At 36.9% G+C, this 27885-nt stretch overlaps 1 long non-coding RNA gene across 3 annotated transcripts; it reads left to right on the top strand.

The window, feature by feature from the left end:
* Positions 521–27576, top strand: LOC110390046. Of its 3 annotated transcripts, none has more exons than XR_002433505.1 (5): positions 521–664; positions 21195–21309; positions 21832–21963; positions 27355–27451; positions 27535–27576. It is a non-coding gene; the product is annotated as an uncharacterized LOC110390046 (long non-coding RNA). The 3 variants fall into 3 exon arrangements; XR_002433504.1 differs by lacking the exon at positions 521–664 and adding an exon at positions 9400–9484; XR_002433503.1 differs by lacking the exon at positions 21195–21309.

Genomic DNA, 27885 nt, shown 5'->3' with positions numbered 1-27885 from the left:
ACCGATACAAGTCCTTTTCGGCAGGGTGATCCTTTATGCTTACATCCCCCAGCTGGTATTGATAGTGGGGAGTCCCTCAACCCAGGTGCAAGACCTTGCACTTGGCTTTGTTGAATCTCAGAGGTTCTCCTGGGCCCACTGCTCAGCCTGTCCAGGTCTCTCTGGATGGCATCCCATCCCTCGGGCATGTTGACTGCACCCCACAGCTTGGTGTCACACAAAAACTTGCTGAGGGTGCACTTGATACCTCTGACAATGGCAGTGATAAAGATATTAAACAGCATTGGTCTCAGTACTGACCCCTGAGAGACACCTTTCATCACTGATCTCTATCCAAATATTGAGCCATTGACCAAGATTCTCTGAGTATGATCTTCCAACCAGTTCCTTGTTCATCAAGCAGTCTACCCATCAAATCTTTCAAATTTGTAGAGAAGGATTTTGTGGGGGACCATGTCAAAGGCCTTACTTTAAAGTCCAGATAGATGATATCAGTGGCTATTACCTTGTCTACTGATGCAGTTATGACATCATAGAAGGCCACTAGGTTGGTCAGGCAACCTTGATGAAGCCATGCTGATCTGCTTTTACCACCTCCACTTCTTCCATGTGTGTTATCATAGCTTTCAGGAGGACCTGTTTCATGATCTTCCCCAGCACAGAGGTGAGTCTAACAGATTGGTAGTTCTCTGTGTCGTTCTTACTATCCTTCCTAAAAGTAGGTATGTCACGGGGTAGATAGGACAAGGGGAGAATGGTTTTAAACTAAAAGAGGGGAGATTTAGATTGGATTTAAAGAAAAAAAAAATCACTCAGAGAGCGCTGAGGTACTCCAACAGATTTCCCAGAAAAGCTGTGGATGCCCTGGAGGAATTCAACATCAGGTTTAATGGGGACCTAGGCAACCTGATCTTGTTTCTGGCAACCCTGCCCACAGCAGGAGGATTGAAACTAGATGATCTTTAAGGACCATTCCATACCAAGCTATTCTGTAATCTGAGATGGGATGAATATTATCGCCTCCAGACAGATCTCCTTCAAAATGGAAGTTCAAACTTGCTTGTTCTCCCACACATTTACAGAAAAGGCACACTCTAGTATAAACCACACAGTTCCCAACCCTCCATAGCCTTCTAATTTGTTATCAATCTTCATCAACAACAAAAACATGTTTTTCATTGTATAACTATCCACTGTAGAATCCTAGTTGACTGCAATGTGCTAATTTTAGGCTACTGGGTACTTCTAGCTAGCATGGTAAATTTTCCAGTGGTTATAAGCTGTGAAAGACAAGCAATGAAGATTTCATGGGATGCAGTGGCATGACCCACACCACAGCCTTGTCTTCTCATACTGGAGATAACTTGTAGTGTCAGAGGAAGAGCAGAAAGGGATCTAGGAGACTCTGAATATTGTAATTCTCTCACAGTTTTCCATTATAGCAGTTAAACTATCAAAAGCTTTGCTTGAGGCTCACAGAGCTCAATTCAAGCGTGGGTAGTTCAAAGCTTACTAAATTCCAATTATGATATTACACAACTGTAAACGTATTTAGCATGCATGATACTAACACAGCTGCTTTAGAGTGAAGAACTATAATTAATCCCTCTATCCACTGTCAACGAAAAAAAAAAAGAAAAAAAAAGAATCATTTAATATTTTTTCTTTCTTCTCAGAAAGAAAGAAAGAAAGAAAGAAAGAAAGAAAGAAAGAAAGAAAGAAAAACAAAAGAAAGAAAGAAAGCCATTGTTCCTCTCTAAACCATAGCTAATACACAGTGTGACTGGGAAAGTCTCTTGCTTTTGGTTTTCCTAGTTAGTAAAAAGGACAAAAAATAGTTATAAATCAAAATTTCTCTAATATTTTCAGACTCAGAAATGATTACAAGAGGAAGTGACATTTTTCATATATACACTACATAAAATTATTGGTCAAATTATTTAAAATCATGTTACTTTTATATTTATTTACTGCATCAATGCAAAACTGTCAAAGTGGTTTTGAGGTTGTTTGTGCTTCAGTTGTGATCCCAAATTGGCACTTTGTGCCAATAACATACAAAAAGCTCTGGTGGTAAAAAGATGACAGAATGACAGGCAGATTTTATAATTTAATAGAACTAGTCTGGACCTGGCTCAAGCACCATTTTGATGAGGATAAACAAGCATGGCAGTCTTATTTGATAACTGTAACGAGGATCAAAACACAGGCTGGTATTTACACCAATGAGGAGGAGACACTGTCTGCTTCTCCTTGGTTTATATACTGAGTCCAGGGGCACTCATAATAGCTCAAAAATTATTTATCCACAGTAATTGCTTTACCACTAATGTTTGATATACAATAATCCAAGCTCAAAGATTTTAAGAGGTGATTTTTGCTATTCTCTGTACTTAGCAGATATGTTTGTGCTTTTGTTACTCTGTTCAGAAAGTTTGATTTTCTGTGCCTCCACAGCTAGGAAAATCACTATCTGACCTGTGAAAATCTCTCTTCGATTTACAGTTCATTATTATCACTGTCCCAGAAATGATCCTTCAAACACATCAGGACAAATTCTGCTCTGGGTTATTCTGGTCTGATCCAGCAGCAATCTGAGCAGTGACGGTGGTTCCACAAAGATGTACCCAAATGCACAGCACATCTCATTCTATCCATCCAAAGAGACTCACCACCATGCTTCAGATGTTTTGACAGACAAAGCTGCAAGGGCAGAACCACATCACCCTCAGTGCGGGTTTTTACTAAATAGGATAGGGACAGCTTTATGGATTGAGACTTCTACTGAAAGATCTTGCTCTGAAACTGTGGTGCTATGAGTTACTAGTGCTACCATTCTCTCTGGTCCCCTCTGCTCTCTCTTCCCAAATACGTTACCAGCTTGAGAAAATTAACTTCATCACTTCAAGCCAAGATAAGTGAATCCTGATCTGCCTCTTCTGGGCAGACTTCACTCAGCGTTCCTAAATATCAGAGGTGTCAGGCTGTATTTGAAGGAAGACTTAGGCTTCAGAAAATCCTAGAAAGAAAAAGGAGACATCTTACTGATTGCACAGGATGTCATGCCTCCTACTTTGTTCTGTTGGATTTATTTTTATGTTCTATAATTTTATTTATTCATTCATTTATTTATTTTGGAAAGGCATGTCTGGCTCCCCTAGAATGTATCAAATGAATGTTTAGTATTACACTGTATTTCATTCCAGCTGTAGTGAATATTTCAAAGAAAAATATCTACATCTAGAATGTCCACTATTGTACCCCAAAATGTCTCTGCTACTTATCTGGTATTTTGTAGGCAATTGTGTCTAGCAGCCATTTCCACCTGAGTTATAGTCCTAGCACTGATATCGCATCCCATTAGACCACAAAATGTGGATTAACGAGATAGCCCATCACTGGGAATAGAGAGTCTTTCCCCGTATTGGAAAACAAAACAAAGCAACACACAGAAATATTCAAGTTGAAATTAGAATTGTTCTAAGTGTTCTTAGCTAGCATTCAGGATCAAAGCTGTTTTTGTTTGTTTTTCTTTGCTTCCTTTGTCCAATGTTTTTATAGGTATATTAATATTTCTGATAAAACATATTGCCTTTTCTCATTGACATTGTCTCATTCCTATCCTTGTCACAGCTACAAGCAGCCACTGTCATATGAAGTATAACCAAAGAGAACTGGTCAATTTTCACCCCATCACGGTTGTACCAAAGAAACAACAAAACTCATTACCTCTTTTCTGTCAATACGGAACATCCACATCGCTGCTGGAGGACTCAGCAAAGAGGCAGATGTACATCAGGTCCCTGGGTAGGGCCAAGCAGGGGAGCAGCTCTCTGCTCCCACTTGGAAAGCAAATGTCCCCTTCTGCTAGAGGCAGTGACTCTCTTGAGCTTAACACTTCAGGTGTAAGGACACCTAGAGATCTCGAAACTTTCCCTTCTTCACTCATGTAAAGACTGCCTGCAGCTGCTCACTCTTCAGCTGATGACACTTTATTTCTCCTGGTCTGTTAGAGCAGATTGTTTACTGTATTACCAAAAGAGGATGAATGAGGCATTATAGAACAGTTACATTACAAGCATTTAACACTGTTATCAGTGCATCATTTCTCCCTTGTTGATTATAACCTTCCAGTTATTGAACTTTATTTAACATCGCTAGCAATAAATTTTGGAATGTGAACTGTTTGCTGAGGTTATCATAAAAATAACAGAATATGTCCATTTTAAATGACTCGTAAGTGGAGACCAATAGCAATGAAAAATAAAACTTGCAATATGTGAGTTTAATAGCATGCACAAGAGAGTATTATATCTTTCATCCTTCCACTGAATTTTCCCCAGTTCCTTTCAATATTGCAACAAATGTGAAACAGAACAACTCTGGATTGTGGAAGATATTTTCAAATCATGTTGTGTGGGAAAATTAAGGAGAAGGGGAAGGCAAAAGGGGAAGCGGAAAGGGAATAGGGAAGAGGGAAGGGGGAAGGGAAGGGGAAAGAGAAAGGGGAAGGAGAAGAAGGGAAAGGGGAACGGGCAGAAGGGGAAGGGGAAGGGAAAGGGGAAAAGGAAAGGGAAATGGAAGGGAGGTTTTCTGTCTCGAAGCAGCCACAAAAGAAAGAAAAAACAAAGTTTTACAGAAACTTCTGGACTGAAGAAATGAAAGAAATTAGAGTTAATGAGTATTGTTAAGTTATTCCATTTTTTTAAACTGATTTTAAGGAATAATTATGGGTAGCTTATTATTATTATCCCTAATAATACAGAAAGTAGGAAATGTGTTTGTAACATTGCAAATTAAACTGTATTGACCTGTGCCAATTTCATACCTATCTCAAAATCTCATGCAATTTTATTGAGCTTCTGAATAGGATTCTTTCGCTACAATCCATTTGTTTCCATGGATACAATCAAATCTGTTGATAGCATCATGTTATCTTCCAGTGATGAAATTAACAAATGTCAGTAAATCAGTCTTTCTTATAAGTGACCTCTAAATAAAAGGAGTAACATTCTGATATATATGGATGTATGGGATACTTGTGTCAGAAAATATTAGTGCAACAATTATTACTCAAATGCAAAGAGGTTTATCTTGTGCTTACAGTTGAAAAGACTAAGGATTAATATAAAGTTGAGAGGAGGAGAGGAGAGCGAGAGGAGAGGGAGAGGGAAAGGAGATACATGGACACATGAAGGAATCATCTTCGCTGGAGTACCACATTTCCCCTGACAGTATGCAAGATGGAACGATACCATCCATCAAAACAACAGCCTGCACGTGTTATAGGTGTTCCTGCTGAGACAGGAACATCCAGAAAGATATACATATTCAGAGACTATCACAGCCTCTTGTATTGAAGTTTCTTCATCGAAAGCTAGAACACTGTTTACATGTTGCCAGATAGGAAGGCTTGAATTTAAATCAAAAGTATACTGAAGGTAAATAGTCAAATTGCCAGACAATTTTGCCAAATTATATGCAGAATAATATACTTTCCCAGCTCTTGTTACTTCATCTTTAATGAAATATACAGGAGAGAAGACAAAGATCATAGTTTTTCCTAGAAATCTTTTTTCTTAATTTTTTCATCACTAGCTCTGAGTCCCATGTAAGAGTGTATTGCAGGTGTTTCAAAGTGATATATAAACATTGATTATCCTTCACTTTGCTCTGTTTAGAAAAAGCAATAATTGCACAAATGCATTCGCTAAAAGACTTCCTCCAAAATACTTGCTAATAACGATAATAACAGCAGTAGTAGCAGCTAAAAGCCTTCTGAAAAGTAGAAAACTTTCAAGTGTTTTTGAGACTACAGGGGAAAGACGCTTGTTTTTTTAATCCAATCATGTTATTTTAAACATTATAAGTATTCATTAAATAAACTTCACTTATTCTTGAAAATTGATAAAAGCTCTTTCTCCTACTTTGTTTTCTAGCTTCCTGTGAACATTAATGGCCAATCTTAAAAAATAATCATAACGTAAAAGACAATGCTTCCAAAGATTTCAAATTTAAATATTTTACTGTAATGAATCATAATCCCATGGAGACAAACCACTTTGTCAGCGTAAGGAAAATAGTCCTTGTATCTTAAATCTTAATTTTATGCCATCTTTTCAAGCCCATTCTAAATAAATGTTTATTAAGAAAAGTAAATTAGAAAAATAAATAGAAAAATATTTAGAAAAATAAATAGAAAAATAATCTGAGATTTGGCTATCTAACTATGCCTCGCACTTTTAAAAATAGTTTTCTCAAAGTATCATTCAATTTATGCTCATATACATTAGATAATGTACGTTGCATATTTCAAATAGAAAATAGGATGAAATAGTTCTGAGTGAATAGAAAACACTTTTTTCCACCAATTTATTTCTATTTTTAATTATTTCATTTTTCGAATGACCACCTTCAGCGTAATTTTATAAAATAATTTTGAAAAAAAAACAACCACCCTGTAATATTTCCTTTAAAACAAAAGAGGTCTATTTTTCATTTTTTGCATACCTGTAGTTTTAGACTGGGACATTGTTGTTTAGTTTGCTCTTACTCTCTTCCTGTAGAAAAGAAAATGTATCAAATTAACAACAATAAACTGTATGTACAGATATGATCAGCTAGATAGGAGAAACTACTGGTATGCCTCTGATTGCCAACACATTTATCTAAACAAAACAACAAAAAAAAAACACATCCACCAGAAAAACATAACGCTTCTCCTGTTATAGGACATGGTATTTTTTGCATGTATTATGCAGAGCTCAGTGTCTGCCTTGAAAATCTATAAAATAGATTTTAAATAAAATAGTAGATGCCAAAATCATATGCGAATGCTTATTTCTAGTTCTGTTCTGTGGTTATTTTTCTCCCAGCTACATTAATTATAATGTAGTTGTTACAGAATTTTCAGCTGGAAACTCCAATCACCTTTCCCTGGCTTTTATTTACCATAAAAATACATTATTTTATTGGTTTTAATTGTAACTTTATTTCAAATCCAGGAGGTTTTTTATTTACATACATCACAAGCAGGTACGTTGCAAGGTTTTCCAACCAGAAATAATAATTCAGGATTTAACCTGGAATGGCCACAGCATGTCTCAGTGTGTCACAGCCTGGAAGAGAATGCAAACTTTGGCAAGTAGGAGGACTACAACAATAAGACAACAAAAAGAGGCTACTAGACATACCTGAATGTCCCTCCAGGTTATCTTCATTCTCTATGTTTTCTCTTTTTTTTTTTTTTTTTTGGCCTGCTATTTATGTTATCTCACAGTCTGACATCGCTTTTTTTTAATTTCTGCACTCCCTTCCTTACGGAAAACTTTTTTTTTTTTTTTTCCCATAAAATATAATTATACAAAAATTTTTGTTCACCAACTGCCCAACATGAATTTTCTATGATTGACAATTCCATAATTCTGTATCAAAATGGTAAGAAGTCCAGCAAATTGCTAAGGAAGGTTGAAAACCTGGTGCTAAGTAATGTTAATTTGATTCTTTCCAATCCATATGATCGTGGACTCCAAGGAATTAACTTATGGAAATAAGAAATCTCTTTTCTTTTTGTTCCTCTCATAATTTTGTGGGTTTTGAAAACAGTCATTGAGTGTTAGCTCTCTCATATCAGTTATTTTGAAAAGCCTTTCTAAAGTCTTGAGATATACTGTTACACTTTCCTGCCAACAGTATTCAAACCACAGATACTGGGAAGATTTCTACCTCTTTTCTTTACAGATAAGAGTATTGATTACTCACTAAGGCACATTAGTCTGGGTATTTCTCCTCTTGCTGGTAATATACTCCCTCGAAAGTATGGAATAAACCATCCATCTGTACTGCATTACCTTTTCCAAAGTAAGTCTGAGGTATTTCCTTATTGTGTAAACTAGTTATCTAGAAAATTGCCATTATTTTAGCAGAGAGCAATTTTTTTCAAATTATGTAAGGCATAGATGCTCTTAAGGGTACTTTGAAAATGACAGCTTTTCCAAAATAGTCTTAAAAGCATTTACAGGAGTAAAAAGAAAAAGAAAAAAAAAAAGAAAAAAAAAGCAGAAGGTAGGAATGCTTTCAGTAAGGAAAAAAAATCCCTCTCTTTGATAATATTAAATAGGTGTCAGAAATTACTGTCTTTACAGCTTCTCCCTGTAACCACATATTTTCTTGGCCTTTTTCATTTCCATTCCCATAAACAACCTTCCTAAGACTATTATATATAATGTAATTTTGATTGCTTTAATTGAGTGCATTACGAGACTAATTAGAAACAGTAAAAGAATGGGTAAAGAAAAAAAGAGAAAACTGTATGGGAAAGAAAAATGGCAGTGTGAATAGGAATTGGAATCAAAGATACCTTTGATAATCTGTTATGATTAAAACATTGCAACCACATTATCCATGAAAGCACCTTCAGAAAAGTGGATAAAATTGCTTCATTGCAAAGTGTGAACTGTTTCTATGTGGAAACATGAATAGCTTTGCTTTCTCAGTAAACCTTACTTCTGTATCCAAACACAGATCAGGAAATCCAAGCAAGTGCAGACACAGAGAAAGTCATAACAGAAAATTAAATGGTTCTGAAGGTTCCTGTGAGTCCTGCAGTACGGCTGCACCCACCAAGTACTGGAAGAGATGATGCTCATTTTCTTTTCTAAACCCCTTTCAAAATCATTAGGGCTCAGATCTCAGCAGCGGGTTTGTATGAGTTTGGTTTTTATTCCTGGGACTCCGCTGACTTAAAGCAGATGGTGAGCATTACCAATAAACCACGATTTGTTAATTTATTTTATTTTAAAAAATCTGAACAGACATTTTAGAATCAGTTTGTGTGTTATTTTTTTAAACTGCTGCTTTTCATACACAATCTCCGCATATCACCCTACATTACAGCAATTTACTGGTTGTTGAAAGGAAGTAAAATGATGATTAAACTATTTATTAAATGGAGGAATGTATTTCTGTATCCACGGGGTAAACAGAAAAGTAACCCATAACAGGAAAGGGGCTTTGGATAAGTTGTTTTTATCTCAGCTCTGTATTTTACAAATGCTTAAGCAGAAATCACTAATGTAGTTTGAGATGAGGATATAAGAGCTCCATATCATTTTATGTAATGTCTTCAAATGAGTGCCTGCCATAAAATGATGAGTACTGAGTACTTTTAAATTACTATTAAAATTGCCTGAAGGCAGTTTAAACATGGCTGGTGCCAGGAAAGCTACGCCATCCAACTCAGGTAATCACTATTTTTTTTTAAGTGTGCTGATTCCATCATAAATATTTAATCCGTTCTTAGCAAATGTACATATTACTTGAGCTTTTGTTATTTTTCCTTCCTCAGAATCAATTCTCTCCTTTCTCCATCTCCCCCACTGTTTTTATTACAGGAAAATTCTATGTAGTCATTTTCCCTGAGAAAATAAGCAATGACGCCAGCCATATTCATAGCAAATCTGTGAGAAAAAACAAGTTTCTGATGGTATCCTTTGAATTAGATTTAACTAATTAATAAAAAGCTTGAAGTTCCTTAAACTTGTCGAAAATATTGTGCTTAGACAATGTAACTTGAAGAGGATGCAATAAAACAATAGTGTTTTCAGCTAAATATGGAAGATCAGATTTCTAAATATTTCCAAAATAAGAGTATCCTAAGACAACATTAGCAGGTTTATTGATTTCTTCTCCTCGGATTAATGCCTTTATTTTGTTCTGTGATCTGACATTTTGTCTACTTAAACCTTCAAATAGTATCAGATAAAATATTCATGTAACCATAAATTCAGGGGTCTGAACTCTTTAGAAATCTATTAAAATAATACTATTATGCTAATCCGAGTTAAATATAATAGTGATTGCACCTTACCAACATAGACTTTCTCATTCTTTCACAGTCAAGTGCAGGTTTTAACTTTCTAGAAAGTACTCTACTATACACTGAGTGAATCAGTATAAGACTAGTATTATTTCATTCAAATCCTTCTCAGTCCATTAATTTCTCATATTTATGAGAAAGGGTTTTGCATGTAGATAAAGGGATTCTAGATTCAGGTCCATTGTATGTGAGCTCTTTAGTAGACTTTCTGTCTGCTTCATCACAAAAAAATAAAAGTGTGGGATCATCAGTACTTAAGGACTTAGTATCTGTTCTGCAGACCTTTAAATATGCTGATATCAAAAGGAACGTACCTTTTTCTGAAGTGGTTTGACAATCTGAAACTGATTTTATGTTTACAAGCAACAAAGTCTATTCATGATGAGCTAGAACACCTCTTTCAGCTAATATTGCTAAAGAAAATCAGAAGAAGATCACTGCAAAATGAGATGCTGATTGCAATATATTAAAGGATGGAGTTAGGTTCAGTAGTGATAAACAATTAAGGACAAGTGTTTATTTTTGATCTTCATTGAAGTTAAATCTTTAATTAAATATTTAATTAATAGATCTTTACCTGCAAAATCCAGGTATGTATATATATCTAAATGTGACATTTATTGCGAAGTATCTGCCACATTACAATTTCCCTTCAGAGCAGCTGAGAGAGTTTCTCTTTAAAGCAAAACTGCCCTCAGATGTACACCACAATCCTGCTCCCCAAATGTACCTTGGCCTTGCTCTGCCTCCAGCTATTTTGTTAAGAGCATTACATCGCCATTACATTCCTACTTCAAAACGACACACAGATCTCCTGCAGTATAGATGGCTTTCCATTCACAATTCTTTCCATCTTTGTGCATGTTAGCGTTCCCTCTCAAGAACACATGAAATCTTCTTGCAATATTTTATTTCATGGCATTTTTTCTCTCTTACTAAGCCAGTTTTGAGTTCCATCCCCATACATTCCTGCAGCCACTTGCTTTCAGTTCCTCAATTCTCAGTGTCACCCACAAATTTTGTTAGCACACAATATATTCAGTCATCCAAGTTATATTGAAAACATTAAATTGTACAGAACAATTGTCAGATACAAGACAAAGGTTTGGAGGGCTCACTTGACATTCTTTAACCATCCTCTGTTGAACTGTTGATACTTACTCTCTAATAAGTACCAGTTTCGTGCTAGTTTTCAAAAACTTTTACTTGTATTTCTTGATCAGTTTTATCTGTGACACAGGGTAGATAACATAAATGCCACACTTTATAGCTTAAGGAAAAGGCATGATAAAATTAACACAATTTTTTATGATAATAGCATAAATTCTGTTCACTTCAAGCAATGTTGTCCATAGCTCTTACCTGGAACTTCAAGTATCTAACATGTATTGATTTAACATTTCTGCTTTGCTGTCAAGTTAAATGAGGAACTGATGTGCAGCTGTGACTCTTGAGCAACAATAAGAGGACTCTGTCTGGAACAGTGTCCTAAAATAGAAGAAAATGAGACTTCAGAATGACCCAGCTGAAGTAGCACCTTTTTATGATTCACTCACAGAAACTAATACTGCTCTATTAGTTAGACAGCTAGACAAACGTTTGGTACTGGACTCTTTTGTAACTCTTAAACAGGGGTGCATATCAAAGTTTTCTCGACCTTATGGTTAAGTATAATTTCTGCTTATGATTATTACTACCTGAAAATCGAGCAGTGAAAAAATACTGCCTATTGCTGCAGATTTAGTGATCATGTAACATTCCATACCACTGGAATGTTTAAGATCCAAAACGCATTCTACATAGTCATTCAACAGTGAAACTTCTTAAGTGACTGATGTTTAAACCATTTTACATTGTTCTCTGTGAACACATACTATCTTAAAATCAGTGACTTGTGAAACGTAAGGATCAATTGCTCAAAAGAAATTCAAGGTTTAATATATAAAAGGAAATCAGGGAATAAAATGATAAATCGTAGAAATATTACATTTTACAGCATACTTAGCTATGTGACATTGGATGTGACAAAAAACAGTCCCTCCTAGGAGACAAAGATTAGCCATGATAACCAATACTCTGCTAATACTTACTACTATATTACTGAAAGTCTGAATATAAGGTCATAATAGACTACCCCTATTAAAAAAAGGCACTTACAAAAAATCTTTTGTATTTCAAGAAAAGCCACAGATACCTCCCTTCTCCATAGGGAATGTGTGAACCCATCCAATTTATTTTTCTTCCAAATTTAGAGCATTTTAATCCATAGCAATCACACAGAGTTTCTCCTAACTTCTTTTTTTCCTCCAGAGGTGAAGTTCCCACAGACTCCCTAGTAATTCCAGATTCACAGTTACTGGCAAGACAAATGGACGTAGGTGGAATAAAGTCATCTTCCCTTACAGAGAAGATGCCACCTTTTTGAAAATCAGAGGGTCAATATATAAAAATATATTAATGAGATTAACTAACTTTTACGTTCCCAGAGCTGTCTAATATTCCCCTCCTAACAGAAGTTCCCCAGACATCAGACTTGGCTTGAAGTTCTGCAGTCCCTCTGTTCACAGGCATAGTCAATAGTACTGGGTCTGCCCTCCAGCCACTCTGCTTATTCAGGACATAATAACTGCCTCACCCTTTCCTGGTGAGCGCAGTTACTAGACAGGCCTCAAACAAATCTAATACTTAACGTTACAAATGAGAACAGGAAAAGAAATAACACTTAAATATCCTTTCCATGTTTATCTAATCTTGCTGCCAGTTTCAGAAAGGCTGTTTGGCTTTGATGTCCTATTATAGTAACCTTCTTGTGACCCAAATTGTTCAGACTCCTATGCTGTCAGTCTGAACTGCTTTTCAAGGCTGCTTTTCTGGTGAGTGAGACTGAGATTTCATCCCTGACTCCTCTTCTGAGCATTTCTGAGTGTGCTTCAAAGTTTATTTCTTTTTTCCCCTTTAAACCCACTCAGCAGCTTCCTCAGGAAATCTGAAGATGAGATGGTATTTCTGTTCTGTGATACAGGCTACTCAGCTCTCTGAGAAGTGTCTCTTCTGGAATCATTGCTTTGCTTTCTTGTAGTCTTTTTGCTTAAAATCAGCCAGCTTTGACATTCATTTGTAACAAGGTCCCAGAGGTCTTGCAGGACAGATCTTACCCGTTTAGTGTCACTAAAGTTTGTTTCAGGTTGTCCTTGATTCCCAAGTTGCCCGAAGTACTCCTGGTGCCAATGAGATTTTAGGTGTTCACAGATCCCCCCATCCCTATCACTACAAGATGTAATGCAGGGGATGTATGGGAGCAGCATGTAATCTCACCTCCATCTCTGTTCATAGGTGCTTTTGGCTAGGAAGGTACTGGATCCAGATGCCCAACAGAGGCTCTACATCCTCAGGTCCAAAAAACAGTGAGGCTGAGTATACATTCCAGTATGCACACAGACAAGTACATGAACAAAGTAGACATATACACAGATATATGCATATGTACACATGCATAAATATGTACACATAACCATCCACACAGACTAAAATGAGCAGGCACGCAGAGCACTACAGAAACACAAACACCACCATCAACTTCATCCTGTTCCCATCTCTTTCTAAGCAGGACGGATGTCTGCTGGTGGGACTCATATTAATATATGCGTACATATATGGTAGATCCCTCTAGCAGCAAGGCTTAGACATTCAGTCTGCCAGTAGCTGTCCTTGGACTGCAGTATTTTACTTTTTAGCCATATCCTTATCCTTCTATTTTCCTGTTTCTCCCGTAAACAATCTAAATCCCTTCCTTTCCACACCTACTGTTCTTCTCCAAAACATTCCATGATAACCCCTGTGCAGCCCCCAATCTCTATTGCCCTAGTGACACAGTATGTTCCCTACCCCATGCAGTGACCCCACAGGTTTGGGAGGTACTACCAGAAACCAGTGCTGGTGGCCCCCTGAGATGGGTCCCCTTACCTGGAGCTGGGTATCTCCTGCTACAGCCCAAAGGGACCAAAACTGAGGCTTTTTTCAGCTTCTTTCCCTGTACATTGTTGGGATGACCATATAACCTAACTGTCTTAGGCTGTGAGTTTGATTGGAGAATAACACCTACCACAGTGAAGCTATTTCGAACATTTGTTCTACCTACTACTCAGAAATGCAGAGACAGAAGTTCTTCAAATGCCAAGATCGTCTCTTATAACAAGTTTCAAACCAAAGGGAATTTTTACATTCAATTAAGTGTGAAATAGAAGCCTCAATCAGGCAAAATACCATAAATGTAATCATCGTGCTGGAGGACCATTAACCAAGAGTGGCATGGCTTGTCTGCTATAATTTTATGCTGCTTAACAGTGTGCTGGAGGAGGACTATAGCAGTAAGCTAAAGTAATTGAATAAACACAATTTAATCAAATCACTGTGTTACAGTTACAGGTTTCTGCAATATTCGTGATGTATTTCAAAGTTTAATACTGTTTTGTATCTTCTAGCCAGGTATAATAAAATACGTGGAAGGACAAAACATTAAACTGGGAGATACTGTATTATAGTTTATAAAATTAAAAAAAAAAGAAAAAATACAGTTCTCTTGGAATATGAAAGAGAATCTAAGAAGAAAGGAAGGGAAAAATGGGAACAGAGGTGTAGGAAAGACTACACTCTCAAATACAGACAGCTAGCAAAGAAAAAAAAGCATCAATTTTGTGTGCATCATGGTGATATTCATGGGCATTACTGTTCTACACTGAGCTTCATGGGATGACAAAAGACATTCTTGCTTTACAATATTCTGTGCTGCACATCAAGCAGTTGATGGAGACAAACCCATGGTTATCAGATCAGCAAAGGTGCCAGTTCATAAAATCACCATTCAGATGCTGCATAGCAAAAAGCTTTTGTTTTTTTTCACTGTGGAATCACGCTTTTCTAAAGAACAAAAATGAAGCAAAAACCAAATATAAACCATAGGCTTTCTTCTAGCCACTGTCTTCTCTTGCTTACTACTTCAAAATCAGCATCTTTGTGCATAGCTTGATGTTATTTTTGTTTCTGAAATATGCGTGGAATATTTTTTCTAGATTTTTCCCAAGCAGATCCACTCACAAGGCGATTCTCATCCAGGGCCACACTGCCCACAACAGGGGGGCTCCCCTTTCCCTTCTCCATTTTTTTCCAACACTACCTTCTGTTTTTACAGTTGGTTACGACCATCAGCTGCAGATCCTGGCCAGCAAGTTGAGGGAAGTTATCCTCCCCCTCTACTCTGCCCTGGCGAGGTCACATTTAGATTACTGTGTCCAGTTCTGGGCTCCCCAATTCACAAAAGACAGGGATCTCCTAGCAGGAGTCCAGCGGAGGGCCACAAAGATGATGAAGGGCCTGGAGCATCTCCCTTATGAGAAGAGGCTGAGTAACATGGGACTGTTCAACCTGGGGAAAAGAAGACTGGAGGAGATCTGATACATATTTATAAATATCTAAAGGGAAGGAAGAAGCAAATGGATGAGGCCAGGCTCTTCTCAGTGGTGTGCAGTGATAGTACAAAGAGTAATGGCCTAAAACTCATACATAGGAAGTTCCATACTATCGTACAGAAGAAATTCTTTATGGTAAGGGTGATGGAGCAGTGGAACTAGTTACCAACAGAAATTGTGGAGTCTCCTTCTACGGAGACATTCAAGATCCAGCTGGACACCTACCTCTGCGACCTATTGTAGGGAACCTATTTTAGCAATGGGGTTTGGACTCAGTGATCTTGAGGTCCCTTCGAACCCCTGCAATTCTGCGATTCTGTGATCCCACTAACTTTATCCATGTAAATCTGTCTCCCTTTATACAATTGGAAGTATGTATAGGCAACAGAAAAGCAGATAGACTAGGAGCCTGTCCCCAGCCCAAACCACAGCTACCAGTCTGCACTACATGTGATAAGATCAGTGAGACTCCCCTGTGGTATCCATCAAGGTAATTAACAGGTTAATGCATTATATTTCCCTCTGGAAAGTAAGGGTGCATGTCAGGATGTGTTCTCCCTTTGGATTCTTTACAAGTGACATTCCCTTCTTCTCTTTCTCCTTACTTTCTCTCCTCTCCAGGGGACCTCTGAAACCCACTCAATGGTGATAATCTAATAATTCTAACATCTCTAGCTGTACATTTTTATTGGATGTCATTTGGAGAAGGTAGAAGGAAGTTCCTTCCTTGTTTTCTGTTCTTCTGATTGTGCTATATAGGAGTTGAAGTTACCACCGGTCTATTTTTTTTTAACATCCATTTAGCTATGAAATTTTTTTTTCTAAATCACAGGAAAATTCCAATATTTTTTATTACTTTTTGCAGGGTAAACATCAGAGAAAGGAGAAAATCAATAGAAAAAAAAAAGTCAATATATTTTCATCAAAAATAGTACCTATATACATATTTGTATGCATGCTCAAGTATCTTTTTTTCTGTCATTTTCTACCTAACCTAAGTTGTAGTTTTATTATATATGTGTGTGCGTATGTAACTCACACGCCATTGTCATCATCATCCTAGGAATACTTCTGTGACGAGATCTGAATTCTAGGTAGCTAATTCTATTCTTTTTTGACAACATGTAAAATAACTATCACAAATTCAAACTGCCATTAAACACTAGCTCCGTGTTCTGCTAAAATGAGCAGGAAGTACGGTGTATTCTAGCACTAACTCAATTTAAGCATTAGATTTTATTACCACTTTTTATTGTATTGAGTTAGTATAACATTACCATTAGCTCTTTGTTCTCTGTAATAGGAAAAGACATGATGTGATTATACATTCAGCTTGTGTTAGTGAAAACATATAATTTCATAAATCTGATTAATTTGTTTTATATGACAGTAAACTGTTAATGTGAAAAATCCAAAACTTAATGTGATTAGATTGTCAGGAATCTTTCAATTTAGTCCCATTATAAAAAGGGGACTACATTTTTTCCCCTTCAAAAAAGAAAAAAAAAGAACAACCCACAAAAATCCCCACTATATATCTTGTTTCCACTGAAAGATTCAACAGCTCAAAAGGTAGGAATGTATTTATGAAGTTAAGGATTTACTTGTTTATTCTTCACAAAATGTTTTTTATGGAAGCATTTGTGGGGTTTTAGCTTTGTTGGTTTTTTCTTGTTTTTAATAATTGTAGTCCTAACAGTTTTTGATAGTCCCTCCACAAATTGTTAGGACAACATGATCACTAGACCATTCTCTTCTGCAGGACTTCAACTTTCCTGATGCTTTCTGTAACTACAACACGGCAGAGAGGGAATAAGCCTATGATTTTTCAGGAGTGTGTGGAAGATAACTTTCCGACTGTCATGGTTTTATGATTTTCGGTCATTGGAACTCCACATCATAACATCATGTAGTGAAGTACCTGTTTCTCAGAAGAGAAGGACTACTACAGTCCCCACAGTACTTTTCTCCTGTTACCATTTTCCAGCCGGAGGGAAAAGATAAAAGCTTGCAGTATAAAAACTTGCAGATCAGGGGACCTCATCTCTTTTTCCGCCGTCTCTCATCTTGGCAGCACCTCGCTCTCCAGCCGTCTTATCGTTGGTAGTAGAGTAAGGCCTACCTTGATCTTGGGACATTCTCTCTCTCTCTGTATTGGATTTATCAGCTCAAATTGTAATTATATTGTATTATAGTGTGTTGTTTTGCATTCCGATATCTTATTTAGTAAATTAGTTTGTTTCTCCTCAGATTGTTGCTGCTGTTCTTTGCTCTCAGGGCCATCTCCTTACCCTTCTCCCTTTTTCCCCTTTTCCCGGGGCGTGGGCCCATGGGTCCCCCGTCCCCTTCGTCACGGAATCGGGCCTAACGCCCGTAAACCGTTGACACCGACACAGCTGGCAAGTGAGTTAAGTAGGGAAGAAACTCCATAGACTTTTGCTTGCAAACAGAGAACTTATGGGTGACGTGAAGGTCGGAGGTCATCTTGGGCATACCAATCATTAACAGAGTCTTTGATTCTTGGAAAAGAGGGGAGTCTGCAGAAACACCACCTTGGAATTCCAGAAACCCAGAGAGGGCTGTGAAGTATTGGAACAGGTTGCCCAGTAAAGTAGTTAAGTCACCATCTCTGGAAGTATTTTAAAGACATGCAGATGGAGTACTTAAGGACATGGTTTAGTGGTAGTGCTAGGTTAACAGTTGGACTAGGTGATCTAAGAGGTCTTGTCTAACTTAAATGATTCTGTGATTATTTTCTAGTACTGTTTCATTAAAAATGAGAGCAGTGAGATATCAAAAGAGAAATAGAGAATAAAATTCAAACAAGTAGAAAAGAGCTGAAAAGCTTTCCTTTAATGCTTCAAGAGCTGTGCAGATTATGTTGGGTGGTAACACAAGTTCAGAATTGGCTTAAGTCATGATGGACTAAGATGATCTGGCCTAAATTTTCAAGTTGGATAAGAAGTGGAAAACTGAAAATATAGTTCCATCCATGATCAGGACCTCTGAAAATAGCATATTTGCTCTCAAATCTTCAATATGCAGATGTTTATCAGTAGGTTCGAATGTTTGAGTATTTGGCCATTTGTTTAAATTTATGTGGAAAAAAAACCCACCTTATTTTGAAACATAACATGAATTATTCAGGGCACAGGGAAGTTTTGATGAATGAAAAGTTACGAATGTCCATGTTTATGTTCATATCCCTAAACCACCCACAACTTCAGACAGATTTGCTATGTCCATGCAGCTCCAACCTATGGCTTTCTTCACACTTTCTCCATATATTATTTCTGTCTGTATCAACTGAATATCTCTTTTGGACTGTCTTTTTCTCCCCTCATCCCTTCACTTCTTGGGAAAACACAAAAGAGAAAAAGGTCTATATTGCATAAATCAATAGCCTTGACATTAGAATTCCTGTTAGATGCTACAGCAGAAGAAATACCTTCCAGTATGAAGATCTCCCAATACTATGGCCCCAAATTTTTGCATCACAATCAGGTCTGTAATCTAAAATTCATTCTGTCTCCTCCATAATCTACAGCATGTTTCCCACAGAAGTGGTTAGCTAGCTTTTGCATTTTGTATTTGAATATTTGATTTTTCCTTCCTGTTTGTCTCCTTTTTTACTTGTCTGTACTGAGTTTCATATTATTAATTTTTGAGTGCTTTGGCAACTTATCAAAATCGCTTCAAATCTAAGCCTTTCTTTCAAACTGTTTGTAACTCTTCCTGGTGTAAACAAGTTATATATACACATTACAGGCACATATTATTTTGCATCATCCAAATCATTAACCAGAACCATCTTCAACTTGCTAAATATCTTCTAGTATGTCACCAATAGGATTAATTACAGCTATTTTCTAATTGCATGTTTAATATTCAGATTTACTGCAATTTTTGTACTTACAACTTGCACATAGCTAACATACACAGCACATTCTCGTATTCTGATTTACTGCAGACAGAATGGAAGAAAAATAAGTCACAAATGGGAAGGCAAGAAAACTGGACACCTCTATACAGCAATGTATTTAAAGGAAATTATTTCTTCCTAGTTCTGAAGAAATTCAGGAATTTTAGGGCTTACTTCTCTGACTTTTCAGATACAGTAGTGCTTACTTTTCCTTTTTTTTTTCCCCTTTATCTTTTTCATATATACTACTGAATGTTTAAATGTAGCAGAACTGACAGCTTCTCAGACTTTTGAACCAGGGCACCATGTCTCCATTTAGTAATTGAAATGAATGGCTAGGGCACAAAAGCTTATGTCTGACGAGGAAAGAAAAGCAGAAGGTTGTGAGGCTGCTTTTTGGAGTATTGGTTTTTTTTTCCTATCTTGTTTTGCTTTGATATATTAGCTCATGTCTTATTTCATGCTTAGCAACTTTGTAGTGTTTTGCAGCAATGCAGTTTAAGTGAGAAGACAAAGTTGTTTCAATCAGACTGACACTAACGTCATTCAAATATGGTCTGGAGAAGTATTGCTGCCTAAAGGCATGTCTCTACTATGCCATGAAGCACTGTGTAGAGATGACCAAATTATCATTACCCTATAGCTGTAGATCCACATGGCAAGCAAATCACTAAGAGAATGGGAACCTAGATTCAAATGTCATATCATATATTTATATGGACCAAGTAATTGTTACCCACACATTTATGGGACTACAGTGAGTATTAAAGAGGGCACAGTGTGTTTATTTGGGCTGTGTTTCCCAAATTCACTTCAGGATAGAAATGCAGATTTTAGAAGGAGATACAAAATTCTACATGTCACAGATAACTGTGAACATTTTAGGATGTCAAGAAAAATCCTGCCAATAGAAACTGGAGTGAGTCCTGTTTTTCTGATTTCTACACATAGGAGAAGCATAAATTCTCCAGCTGCCATCTCTTCACCAAGACGTATTCTGACTTGTTTCCAAAAGAAAAAGAAAACAAAACATGACAATAAAAAAAAAATAAACTAATACACAAAAAGCACAAGCAGAGAAATACTAAATTATTATAGGATTATACTACAGATAGCATTTACGTTTAGTAGCTGGAGAACTACAAACTGGCATCACCTTCATGTATACATATATGCCTATTTGTTTTACTCTGGTTTGCCCTCAGCCGTGGAGAAATACTTTATATAGAGCTGAGGAGATCTATAGTTACACTACTACTGACTACTTCGTTACACTGACTACTGTGTGTTTATTTATGGAACACTTTTGCATTCTTCTGAGCTCTTTCTACTGGCTCCATCCAGATAGGAACAATAATCTCAGGACTGCTGATGTGTGTTTTTGCAATGCAATGTTATGCCAAGTCTTGAACAAGTTTCCTTGAACAATCAAATCTAGTTTGCTATTTTGAAACTAGATCAAATTTTATTTCCTGCCAGGTATTCTAAATTAAGTAATTTAGAATAATTTATAATAATAATAATTTAGAAGCCAGATGTCTAGGTATCTTGTATGTATATTCAAAAATACTCTACACACATATATTTTCTTTTTCCCTCTTTTCTTATTCCCCTTGTTATGCCTTTCTGGATCTTCATAATACTGACAAATTTTTATCTTCTAATCATGAAATATTCTCAAAAGAGGATTAGTGCTAAATTGTGTCAGTTTAATAAGATGAAGTTCAACTGAAGTGATGAGGAAAGCAATGAGATAAAATTGCTTCTCTTGTTTGAACATCAAAATCAAATGGCATATGCATCATATGGACATATTTGAAAAGAACTGTTTAGTGAGAAATATACATATATCACTGTAAATTTGCATGACATTTTTGAGGAAAAAATAGTATGCGTTTACTGCCCTTAACAGTTTGCCCCATCACCTTAGGTTGAGATACAGTTAGAACCACACCTATCGCAAGACAGGGTTATGAACTAGATGTACACTGGACTACAAAAAAGGATTGCAGCATGTGCACAAAAAATCTGCCCAGAGACCCCAGGTGAGTTCTTGGAGTTCACAGCTAGATCTGTACTGCCATTGCAGCTCTGAATGCAGTGGTGAAATGATGGTATTAATGCTACTGTTTCAATGAATTCCACTAACATATTTCTTGATTATTATTCAGAATGTATAAGGATTTCAAAATGAAGGATGCAAAATCTCATACTTTGGCCACTTACTTGCTTACATAGCGTACCAGATTTCAGTGAAGTAGGGGAGACATTACATACCATGAAAAAGGATAATACGAAGCTACAAAAATATACTAGATAAAATATGTAGCATGAAAAAGAGGGTCTTATACAAAAAAATCAATTCCAGTAATACAATGCTCCAGTCAAACAAAAAAGTCACTGCAAGCTCAAACTGATTACAACAAAATCAGTAACATTAGCTCTTTGGGAACTTCAGATTTTATTCTCTGACAGACAGTGGTGTGAAGAAACATACTGGAAATATTGCCTCCATTCAAGTATGCTTAATCTACGCCCTCCTTCTTCTCTATTTTTCATGCCATCAGTTGTGAAAATACCATACCACCTTACCATGAGACACTGACAAGAAGAAACACAACTGATAGAGTAAATGAGCTGTCTTCTGGTTGGAGTTTACTGACTACAGTACTCAGGAGACCTACAGTATTTGTAATGCAGTAAGTAATAGGCATCAGAATAAATCTGAGAAAGTTTCAATGTTGGGTTTTCCTGATAGGGAAACTTAAATTTATATGAGCAGCACAGTTGTGATTTGCCTCACCCACTTTAGAGCCAAGCCCTCAGTCTACACAGGCTTCCTGCTGGTGCAGAGCAACATCACTCTTAACAAGATTGGGTACAGGACTGCAACAGTGTGCCACAGAAGGACTAAATACTAATGTCTAAACAGTTGCTGTTTGAAAAATCATTCCATTAAATCCAAGGAACAGAAATTCCTAAGGAAAATAATGGAGAAAAACAATAGTAAGAAAAAGCCAAACAGAATTCACTGAAATAAAAGTGTGGAGTATCTCTCATGCTAATAAAAGTAGGTGATGCTCATTACAAGACAGTCTCTATAACCTCTCCATCTTACCTATAGCCTAATTTAACTATCATCTCCATACAGATGTTACTCTTACAACCAAATACAGACACATTGTCAACTTTACAGAAGCAGTCTTCGGAATCCAGATCTCTTTGAAGATTATTCTCTAAAGTTTACATTGCAAAATTCTTTATAAAGTCTTTGAAAGCCTGTGCGCCTGAAATCACTGACCTTATTTTCAGGAATATCTGTAATTGTCATTTCTGGTTATTGTGAACATCTTTCTGTGAATTTCAGGCAAATAAATCTGAACACAGAACTGAAAACAGAGATCTGATATCAAACAATGTGGCTTATATTTAATGTTTTTAATCAGATTCATGAAAGACCTAACTATATCGAGCCAATTGTGTTGCTATGGCATCAAGTTCCAGAGATTTTACTTCTGAGTTACAGCTTGCTGACAGGGACACTTTCAAGGTACTTATCTATCAGTATAATTTTTATTATTGTAATACTTGGTATATTTACTTAGACCTAAAATTTTCCAGTGGATCTCCCAGCTGCATTCCCCTTCTGCAGAGAGGAACAGCGAAGGAAGCAGAGTTTCACTTATCCCTCAGAGTGACTATGTCTGTAACTTCATGTAAAACCCCTCAGCCTTTTCTCATTAAGACTTCCAATCCTAGCTGTGCAGCTTCTGCTGGCTAAACATGGTTTCAAGGTAGAGGAAGGAAGCATCTCTCTTCTATGGGATTAGTAAATGTATGTATGGGATTAGTAAAGGTAAGTAATGGCAAATTCACCTTTTGGATATTACTTATCTGCCAAACGCAGCGCTCACAGGGAGCTCATCTGAAGTTGAGTGGAAGGAACACATGGCCTACACTGCTAATTTTTCATACCAGACTTTTTCTATTTCCCTGACCAGAACTATAGAGCAAAGAAAAGAAAGCAGGAACCCAAAGCAGGGAAGAGTCTTTGCATCCAAGATATTTCCTTAACAAAAAGCTCCTAATTTTCCCCCTTCTGCTTCTTGTCAGTGCAGACTTGTCAAAACACTTTGATTCAAGTGTTAAGATGCTCAATGAACTATTTAATCCTCTATAACCTTCTTCTAACCCTTCTTCATAGCAGACAGCAAGAATACCATTATTTGCAAGGAAAAACACCCAAGAATCTTAAGCAACTTTCCCTGCTCATTTGGTTAAGCCAAAGGAACAGGAAAGGGACAAAACTTCAGCCCAAATGCACTAGACCTATCTGAAGAACCAGAGACAGTATTGGAGTGCTGTCTAATTTTCTTAAAAATGCTTAGGGACTTATTTTGATATGGTGACACTGAGCACTGATCAGGGCAGTAGCATTAAAATTGTTTCTTGAACACTGAAATGGAGGTTTAGATCTCTTAAATAGGCAGTAACGTTTTTAAAGGCTGCGGGGATAGTTAAATGACCATTGAGGACAGAGGTTATTTGGAAAGCTACATTACTTGAAAACATTTTCACAGAATTAAAGCCCTTCTCTGTCAGAGGGTTTTCTAAAGGCCTGAGTGGTATATACTATAAACATACTCAGTGTTTCATGCAAAGAGTGGCCTAGTTTGAATAATGTATATACACCTTTGCTAAAAGTAGTCCAGTTGCTTCCCTCCACTGTAGAGGAACAAAAACAGAGAAATCAATCTTTCATCATTTAAGAAACACATTATTCAATTCCTACAGTTTTTAATCTACTAGCATTGCAGGCCACAGTTAAACAAGACAAAATGTTATGTTTGTGACTCACGGACTACTACTGAATTTGCTTCTCCCAGAAAGCCAAGGAGAAGCTTAATGGCACTGCCCTTTTGACTCAAACAGCTTTATTGACAGGAAAAGTCATTGATGTGAGACAAGTACATTCTTGATGCATTTACCCCCTCACTTCCCCAAACATTTCTGGGGGGACATATTCACTGAAGACTGTCAGAGTGGACAAAGAAGATGCAAATCTGTTCTCCATGAGCCCGAAAGGTCATCATTCTAGTGAGATTCACACTCAGAAGTGTCCTACTCAATGCTTTTCAGAATCACATTAAAATTTCTTCTCCCAGCTTTCTGCCCACAATCCTGAGCTCCCAGAAGAGCACAGTGCTCTTGAAATCCATAGGTTTGTCCCTGGCTATAAAAGGCATCTTTGGGCAACCCACAACACTAACACCTCATTCTAGCCAAGCAAAATAGGCTTCATAGTAAAATAAGCTGTAATTGGATTGCTTTGTTACAACAGCAGTATGCGTTTTATGTGATTTTAGGCAGATAAGACCTCTTCCAAACTCTTTATTAAACTTTTCTACAATTGTAAGTGTAGCTACTGCTGCCAAGCTCAGGCATTTAATTTGCAATCAGTCTTTGATTTACACACCGAGCAGTTTAAGAACACATGCAGAAACTTCATATGTCTAATTCATCTAAGTTGTACATACACATACATACAATCAATTACATATTTGTGTGCACGCACATGAAAGGAGACACTAAATATATATAAAACCATTTATGAGGGACAAATCTTCAGTATTTCAGAAGTATTCAGCTTCAAGCTTAAAACATGAATACACAGTAATTTCACACGCTTTCACAATATGTTTAAAAACAGAAAGAAAAAAAAACTTATGCATATATTTTGGAATTCACTACACCCCAAAAAATTAAATGTTTTGTGGAGTTTTGTAGGAATATTTTTGGTCAACAACCAGACTCAGTTTAGGTACTTGTGTGGTGAAAGAAGGCGATGATAGTGTGTTCCAATGGGATACAAACAGTACAGAGCAATAGCAAATAACAAAGAAAAACTGGCTCACCCCTTCTGACAACTGGTGACAGCTCAAGAGAAGTCCATTCTCTATTCAGAGAGACGGTACTTTCGCAGCTGCTAGCCCTTAAATGAGAGTGAAGAGGGTTGGATCCAGTCTCCACTCCTTCTTGTCACCCAGGTGCATTGCCTGCACCCAAGCTCCCTAGGTTAGTCATGCCTTCTCACCTGGTGTTCACCCACTTGTTCGGGCTGTGACCTGGCAATTCTGCTGCAGCACTCTACCATATGAGTTATAATTTGTGAAAGTGCTCTACGGTGATTGAAAAAATTTAAGCTAGGAAACAGCAGAGGTATGGCAAATCAAGCTGGAGATCATCCTTCTTCAGGTATGACCTACTTCTGCAGTCCAGCCTTGGCTCTTCAAATGTCTGTAGTTCAGGTTTGACTAACTGATTGGCTGTAACTCCACTTCAGAGGGAAAGTGAGGCAAAAAGGTTGCCCAAGAGAGTATCATGATGTTGTGCTGGGACTTGAGGGCTTTGTCCCACAAAAGGTATGATGGTATCGTCAGCACTGTTGTCCTCTCTGTGAGTCAGTCTCAGAGCTCAGGAGGGTTTTTGTTTTCCAGCCCAATCTTGTGAAGTAGCATCCTGTTAAGTTACATAACTGATTATCTACATAGACTAACAAACACTTATTCTAATGGCATCCTCAGTCAGCATGTCGTAACAAAGACCTTTAATAAGAATGTCAAGAAATACTGTAGTTTCCATAACATGGTCAAATATTTTTAGTAAGTTTGTCACATCTTCTGATCACAGCAGGACGGTAACCGTCTGCAGAACCTGCAGTGCTGCTTATGCATATTGGCAAGTTCTTATAGTTCCTTTAAGTTATATGGCTATTTAGAAACTCAAATTTAAGCCAGTACCTGTTGTTCCGCTGTAGTCCTTTGTAATGCATATTGGTGTTTAAGGCCCAAAAGATATCAACTGCATCAAGGCCTTCACATGGAAGCTAAAGTGAGCCTTAGTAAAGCCTTTAGAGCTTTATAATCATTTTTAGTGCTTTGACTAGTCAGCCAAGAATGATGACACTGCTGACAAGAAATCAACATGTTTTTTAATGTTGTCCATCAGACGTGTGTATCATGAATGAGCATAAATACATGCAGGCACATTATACTTCAAGATCTGTACTCTGGGTGACTCCTCTGACTTTTCACAACAAGGATTTTTTTGTTGTCTAAGGTTCAGTAAAATGTTAAAATTTGGATGCTGGAAGTCATAGCAAAGAAAACCTTATCACAATGAGAAAACAACACTTATCTGTAAAGACTGCAGTTTTTAAAAAGCAAACATTTCTTTTAAGTTGCAAAAACATTATTCAATTGAGTGAGTGCTCAGGATCTGTGCAAGTATGATAAATATCAGGTTTGGTGTGAGCCCACTTAGAAAACAGAAAACTGGTAGTAAATACCCATCATGCAAAGAAATTATTATGACCCATTCTATGCTAACACTGTTATATGCGTAGTCATCTCCTTTCTATTAATGCATCTGATGCTTCTGCTGACTGCAGGACTTTGAACACCCGCACTCCACAGGTAGTTTTTGTTATCAGATACTTGTAGGATATCCAATTTCAGCTCCTGGTTTTGTGCTGGATGTTCTTTAGCAGAATGGTGACAAACAGGGTTAAAATGTTTTTAAAGACTTGCCTCTTTTCTCAACTCAAGACGATACGCTACAGACTGCTTTAATTTTCGTCTGTATAATGCTGAAAATGTAATTCTCTCCCTGATGCTTTCAGTAATGGCTCAGAAGGCAATTAAATATACTTCTGTTTCACATCTCTGAGACTTTCAGCACTGATGGTTGCTACAGAGACTGTAGCTGTAACATCACATGTGTATGGCAAGCACATCTTAATGGAACTGGCTTCTTGTGAAAAGTGATCACTCTGGAACAATTTGCCATGCTAGAGACAGAGCTTGTTGAAGCAAAAGTGTTTCAAGAGAGACAGCACTCAGTCATCACACAGCCCATACAGACGCTTGTAATTTCTTGATGCACTATAGGTATTACACTATTTTGGAGTCTCTGCAAGTAAAAGATGAATTTGAGGCTACAGAGCAGTACAATTTCCCTGGTGAAACACTGTATGTTGAATTTGGTATTTCGAATGTTACCAGAGTTCTATTTGTTCTTCTTTTTTTTAGATTATAGGGGGAGAAAAGAAGACTTGTCCATGAATCACATGTTGGAATTCAACATCAAAACCAGATTCTTCCAACTGTCCAGAAGATGCCACAATGGGTAACACTGCAAAACACAGAAAATTCTGGATGATCTTTATATTTTTAAGATGATATAATAACTGAAATTTTCCTTTCATACAGGCTATACAAGCTGACTTTAAAAATAAATCTCTGCAGCTGACAAACAGTATTTGTTTACAATTATTAAAGAAGGGCATTTTATAATAAATGTACAAGGTCATGAACATTTACCTGGTAGATTTTGAGACAGCTGTCTTTACCAACAAGTATTCTCAAGTGCTAAGATTTACTATTTAAACTATTTAATATACTTAATTCTTCTGCCTTCTGTACTTCAGCTCTGAAATAAGATTTTTTAAAATTCATTTTTAAATCTTGATGGAAAAGAGCAGCTGACCTTGTCATGGTTTTATGATTTTCGGTTATTGGTATTCCACATCATAACATCATGTAGTGAATGTACCTGGTCCT

The sequence above is a fragment of the Numida meleagris genome, chromosome Z, assembly GCF_002078875.1.
Source record: "Numida meleagris isolate 19003 breed g44 Domestic line chromosome Z, NumMel1.0, whole genome shotgun sequence".
NCBI lineage: Eukaryota > Metazoa > Chordata > Aves > Galliformes > Numididae > Numida > Numida meleagris.
The sequence above is the reverse complement of the archived record's forward strand: the minus strand, read 5'-3'. Positions and strand labels throughout refer to the sequence as shown.